Source organism: Oryctolagus cuniculus, chromosome X (assembly GCF_964237555.1).
Source record: "Oryctolagus cuniculus chromosome X, mOryCun1.1, whole genome shotgun sequence".
Classification (NCBI taxonomy): domain Eukaryota; kingdom Metazoa; phylum Chordata; class Mammalia; order Lagomorpha; family Leporidae; genus Oryctolagus; species Oryctolagus cuniculus.
In genome coordinates this window covers 98469860-98476772 of record NC_091453.1, presented here as the reverse complement: position 1 = coordinate 98476772, position 6913 = coordinate 98469860, and the positions used below count along the sequence as shown (strand labels likewise).

Genomic DNA, 6913 nt, shown 5'->3' with positions numbered 1-6913 from the left:
GCTCTGCCTCCACTTGGGACTTGGGTCATTCAGTTACCACCTCTGGGTAACATTTTATTCTTACTTTTGGCTTTTTGACAACCTCCTTCATCTGATTAAACTTTAAAAAAAAATCATGGAGAGGATTTCTAAGATGGAAGAATAGGGAATGACGTACTACACTAGGCTAGGGATAGACAATTTAAAAAAGAAAAGAAAAGCATAGGAAGTTCCCTCATAGGAGAATTAGAGAGAAAACTGCAATGGAAATTCTATGGAAGGAAGAGGAATGCTGTGGACCTTTGTGGAACATGCGGACATGCAGCATGAACATTGGCACAACACATGATTCCAGCAACCAAGAGCCGGAGAGAACAGCAGCTTAGAGTTGGAGGTGAGGTCAGACTTCAGCAACCCATGGTGATACAGCCAGAGGGAGAACATAGTGTGAGTTCTGCCTGGAGCCCTATGGGCTAGAGGGTGGCTACAGACCAAGTAGAAGTAAAAGGGGCACATTTCTCTCACCCTATCCTCCCAACAACGATGGCTGGCACACAGCTGAGAGGGATTGGGCACCATTTTGGGCAAAAACAGCAGCTGCAGAAGCCCTTCTGCGCACACACAGGAACTAGTTGAGACAGGACACCATCTTCTCAGCAATATTGGCAGCAGTGGTGGGGAGAGGGCAACATTCAAACAGTGCCTCTTCTGTACATGTGTGATCCAGAAAACTAACTGAGGGAAAAATCCACAGTGCACATTGACTTTGAGCCTGGCTGAGAGGATTGACAGAGGACTCGGCAATCACATAAGACTGTGAGGTGCTCCCAGCCTCCCAACATACCACAGGCTCTGGGGTTCAAAACACCTAGGTGGAGTACTCCACAGACAACAGGCTCGTGGAACAAGTGCCTCTCTGTGGCCAGACAGGTTGGTGGGGCAGAGCAGACCCTCTGCACCCAGAGGCTGTGAGATCCTTGTGTGCTGAGACTGTGGGGATTCCATGGCAGCATGAGAGGAAACAGGGCATAGTTGGTTCCCCGGACAATCATTGTGTGTGGCTCCACACACTCAGAGCTCCCAGGTGGCCTGGGGTGGGTCATTGACAGGGATCTGTACTCAGAGTGATGACTGCACAGATCATTTGTGCAGTTCACATAATGTTGCAGATGAGTTTTGCACCCACTGGGGCTAACACATGGGCATTGATCACCTTGGAGGAGAGGAGGTGAGGGTATGATCACAAAAACAGCAATGACCATTCCCCCACTTCTATTAATAAGAGGAGATCTATCACACCCAACTTGAGTGTAACCGTGGACACTTGCCTCACCCTGTAGCACCGACCACACTCAGAACACACCTCTGGGTATTCACTGAAAGTGCAGACATTCCAATAAGCAACACAGATATAGTTCAAAGATAAAAGCCATCAGAAGAAAAAAACCAACAAGTGTCTCCACAAATGCATAAAAATAAAGGCAAAAATTCAAGAAACTAGAATAAGGAAGACAACAAGACCCTCCAGAGGAACACAACAGCATTTCAATATTAGAATGTGAAGGCAGGCCAGTGTCGTGGCTCACTAGGCTAATCCTCCACCTTGCGGCACCGGCACACCAGGTTCTAGTCCTGGTTGGGACACCGGATTCTGTCCCAGTTGCCCCTCTTCCAGGCCAGCTCTCTTCTGTGGCCAGCGAGTGCAGTGGAGGATGGCCCAATTACTTGGGCCCTGCACCCCATGGGAGACCAGGAGAAGTACCTGGCTCCTGCCATCGGATCAGCATGGTGCGCCGGCAGCGGCGGCCATTGGAGGGTGAACCAACGGCAAAGGAAGACCTTTCTCTCTGTCTCTCTCTCTCACTGTCCACTCTGCCTGTCAAAAAAAAAAAAAAAAAAAAAGAATGTGAAGGCAGCGTTTGAATGGCTGTGAGTCAGGCCTGTTGGGGAAGCTGACAGAAACGGACTCTAGGCTGCCAGGTGTGGCTCGTCAGCACCTGGGCAGGGCTGAGGTGCTGTGATACCATGAGGTGCAGGTATTTAAGAGATTATGGCATCTGAAACCGACGATGTTAAAAAATGGAACTTTTGCACTAATAGTGAGGATCATTCCACTGATATTCCTATAAAAAGGATCTCTTAGTTTCACCAATAAACATGAAGGAGGTTAAGAAATCTCCCAAACATTTGGCTGCTTACGTAAACAGAACAGTTGGACAAGCTGTGAAAACCCCAGATAAACTACGTAAGGTGATCTATCACAGAAAGAAAGTTCATCATCACTTTCCAAATCCTTGTTACAGAAAAAAAAAAAAACCAGTCCCCTAGCACTGGGGGCTGTGACACAGCAAATAAAGAAAATGAACTGGCTTATGCAGGTCACCTACCTGAAAACTTACGCCATGATAGTCGCACATATTTGGTTAATTCCAGTGACCCTGGCTCTTCACAGACAAAAAGCCCATCATCAAAATATAGTAGTTTTTTTCTGAGGTTTCTCAGGACCATGAAACAATGGCCCAAGTTTTATTCATCAGGAATTTGCGATTGAATGTAGCTTTTTCTGGAGAAAGAGAAGTATAAGTGAACTTGTAGCCTATTTGGTGAGGATACAAGATCTTGGAGTTGTAGTAGATTGCCTAGCTGTACTCACCAATAGTTTACAGAAAGAAAAACATTATATCTCACGTGACTGTTGTGTGGACTTGTTGCCTCTAGTAAAGTCATTACTTAAAAGCAGATTTGAAGAATATGTAATAGTTTATTTAAACTGGCTTCAAGCAGTCATAAAAAGGTGGTGGTCAGAACTGTAATCCAAATCAGGAATGATGGAAATATTTAGATTTTAATACAACAATTAAGTGGGTTGTGGGAACAAGAAAACCACCTTACTTTGGTTCCAGGATATACTGGTAATATAGCTAAGGATGTAGATGCTTCTTTATTACAGTTGCATTGAGAAATTTCATCTACTAAACAGTATTTGGTTATTCAACACATCCTGGGACTATAAGATTTCCAAAAATAGGTCTCTTCTGAGAACTGTGAACTGTGGAAGAAATTAAAATCAATTTTTCTTTTAAAAAGCCACATAATGAAACCCTAACAATATACTTCACATTGAAGTGGAATAGTATCCAAAAGGATACTATGAAGTGAAAGCACACTATGAAGATTGTTCGGTTTTGCTGTATTTGAGATCTGTATGGTTATTTACAACATTGTTTAAGAACTACTGGGTCAGGCCGGCATTGTGGCGCAGTGGGTTAATGTCCTGGCCTGAAGTGCTGGCATCCCATATGGGCACCGGTTCGAGACCCGGCTGCTCCACTTCTGATCCATCTCTCTGCTATGGCCTGGGAAAGCAGTACAAGATGGCCCAAGTCCTTGGGCCTCTGCACCCACATGGGAGACCCAGAGGAAGTGCCTGGCTCCTGGCTTTGGATAGGCACAGCTCCAGCCATTTTGACCATCTGAGGAGTGAACCATCAGATCGAAGACTCTCTCTCTCTCTCTCTCTCTCTCTCTCTCTGTAACTCTAACTTTCAAATAAATAAATAAACCTTTAAAAAAAAGAATTTTAAAAAAACTACCAGGTCTTAATGCAATCATGCATAAGAATATAATTTATACTCTGCAAAAGTAAGACAAGAGTTATTACCAGAAACTACAAAGACCAATTGTGATTTTTTTTAAGATCGCATTTTATTAAAAAAAAAAAAACACTTAAATGTGTGCAGCTATTTTCTTATGTTGAAAGAGTTTGAGCTCTGGCTTTTATGGGCATTTGGGCAGTGAAACAGCAGATGGAGGATTCTAAAAAAATAAATAAATAAAAGAGTTTGAAAGTGAAAACATTAAAGCAAATAATCAATATTAAAAATGTTCACACTGAGATGCTGTGTATGGAAAATGCCTTAATTATTAACTAAGCCAATATAATATGATACCAATATCTGTTTTAAAAAATTGAAACCAACCATGTTTCTGGCATGATAAAATCCTGGAATTAAATCAGGGGTTTACATTCACATAGAATGCTATTGTTCAGATACATTCCACACAATTTTTAAAACTTGAGAATATTTTTATCATCTGTTTTTTTGCCAGAATCATCATGCCATGTATGTATGTATTATCCCCATATAAAAAAGGTGAATATGTGCTTGTATGAATGTTTAACTGGAAATGTCCATGGAATTAACTAATTTATATTCACTTTTTATTGTATATATATACACCTAATATTTTTCATTTCTGTATCATTTAAACTTCCTTCACTTGAGTAAGTTCACTAAATATTTCTTAAAAAAATATTAGAATGTGAAGATGAAGAGGTTGATAAAATGCCAGAAACAGAATTCAAAAGATTAATCATAGGATTACTCAAAAGCTATGAGAAAAAAAAATCCGTGAGTTAAAGAAATCCATACATAAATGAGTAAAATTTTTCCCACGAAATTGAGATTTTAAAGAGAAATCAAAGTGAATTGTTAGAAATGATGAATTCACCAGAACAAACAAAAAATGCAGTAAAAACCTTTATAACATACTTGGTGATAGAAAACAAAGAATAGCCAAGCTAGAAAACAAAACTTTGGAAATCTTTCAGTCAAAGAAGAAGAAGGAGAAAGAGAAGGAGAAGGAGAAGGAGACAAGCTTTCAACAGTAAAACGTAAAAAAGATTCTAAAGCATGCATGAGAGAAACACCAGATTACTTCCAGAGGATTGCCAATTAGACTCACAGCTGACTTCTCATCAGAAACTCTACAGGCTAGGAAAGAACTGGAAGATATAGGTCAAGTCTTAAGAGAAAAAAACCTGTCAACCCAGAATACTGTGCCCTACAAAGCTCTCATTTAAGAATGAAGGTGAAATAAAGATCTTCCATTACAAACAAAAATTGAAAGAATTTGTCACCACTTATCCAGCCTTACAAAGATACGTAAGGATGTGTTACACACAGAATCACAGAAAGATAGCTGTCATTATGAAAGAATGTGAATGCAGAAAATCTCCCAGTAAAAGTACAAAGGACATCCAAGGAAAAGAATAGGAATATTGATGGAAAAATGGCAGGACCAAGTCATTACTTATCAATAGTCACCTTGAATGTAAATGGCCTCAACTCTCCACTTAAACACTACAGACTGGCAGAATGGATAAAAACACAAGACCCATCTATTTGCTGCCTACAAGAAACACATTTCACCAACAAAGATACATGCAAGACTGAAAGTGAAAAGATGGAAAAAGATATTTCACGCTAAAGGAAAGCAAAGACGAGCAGGTGTAGTCATCCTAATATCTGACAAAATAGAATTTAAAACAAAAACTATTAAAAGATAAGAAGGAGGAAGGGCACTATGTAATAATTAAATGATCCATTCAACAGGAAGATGTGACTATAATAAATGTATATGCACCCAATTACAGGGTTCCCCGGATACTTAAAATAAATATTCATGGATCTCTCTGCCTCTGCCTCTCTGTATTTATATGATAAATTTTACTTAAACCTATCTATATGTTGATTCTAACATTTAATATGATCACTTTAACAATTAAGATGGCACTTATACCACCGACTTTAATGGGTTTGGAGTCCCATGACAAGATTTTAGGCTGTACCCCTAGAAGTAAGTATGTAGAACTGTATGCAGAACTATACAGCTTTACAGTTATAGACTACCTCCTCCATCTCTCATTCCCCCTCTTATTTTTTTATTGGGATCTTTTTTCAATTGACTTTATATACACATGGTTAACTCTATGTTATGTAAAGAATTCAACATATAGTATGAAGAAGAGAAAAGAAAAAGAAAGAAAATAAAGGGAAAAAAGTAAATAAAAAATAAAAGTAACAATAAAAAAAGTCCCTCAATAGTCAGGACAAGAACTATTCAAGTCATTGTTTCTAAAAGTGTCAATTTCCCTTTTATACCTTTCATTTTAGGAGTACTATTAATTCTCACATATCAGTCCGTGCCCTGAAGCACAAGGATGCGGACCTGAACTTTGACCATTCAGGGGTGACTGCAGATGTTCTCATTCTACCAAGTGCCTGATTATCCTGAGACTGACTGTTCACCCAAATGGTGTTCTTCAGTGAAGAGCTGAGCAGCTTCAAAATCCACTATTTACTCTTCTCTGTCTAGATACTTGAGGCATAACATTAGAGAGGAGAGCGGCAAGATGGCGGAATAGGAAGGGAGCACACTGATAGTCCGGGAAGAGACAGTTTAATAAAAGTGGAGATACTGCAGTTCAAGGAAGAGTAGGGGAGGAAACAGCAGAGGAAACTCTTCCGGAACTAGTGATTCACAGTGGACCTGCGTGGAGAGTGTGGGAGCCCATGGTTCAGGACACCAATGACAGAATCAACACACCAGTGCTGGAACGCGAGGTGAGCCGAACCTCAATAGCCCGAGACACTGGCGGGAAAGTGGAAAGAGGAGACTAGAGGGAACGAGGCTTGAAACCCCGTGGGGAAAAGTTCACCAGGCTAACTAGAAGAGAGAGGGAAAAAAAAGTGACAGATATGGACACAAGTTTCTCTCTCTCTGCTCACCTCTCAAAGGCAAGCAAGACAAAGAGAAGGTGTCATAAGCGGGCGACCTCAGGTATGCACCTGCCCTCAGCCAAGCAGAAAAACCTGACTCTGGGGGGGTGGTGAAATAACAGGAGATTAGGACCTAGTGAATGTGTGGTGCTATGAACTGAGACTGTGAAAAAAGAGTCAGTGGGGGAGAAAACTCATGGAATTCACATGAGTACTCTCCAGAGATGCTACAATTTGGTAACTTTGGCAACCCAGCGGGAGACTGCAGGAGATTTTGAGCCCACACTGAGGGCAGAACAGATTCCCTGTGTGGTCCTTGGGAAAGAGCTTCCGATCTCTGGCTCCTGTGGGTACATCATTCGCCTGCTAAC

At 40.9% G+C, this 6913-nt stretch overlaps 1 pseudogene; it reads left to right on the top strand.

Annotated features, from left to right (window-relative positions):
- Nucleotides 1–2029: 2029 nt before the first annotated feature.
- LOC100341213 (KATNB1-like protein 1 pseudogene) lies at nt 2030–3031 on the top strand (annotated as a pseudogene).
- The last annotated feature ends 3882 nt before the right edge of the window (nt 3032–6913 follow it).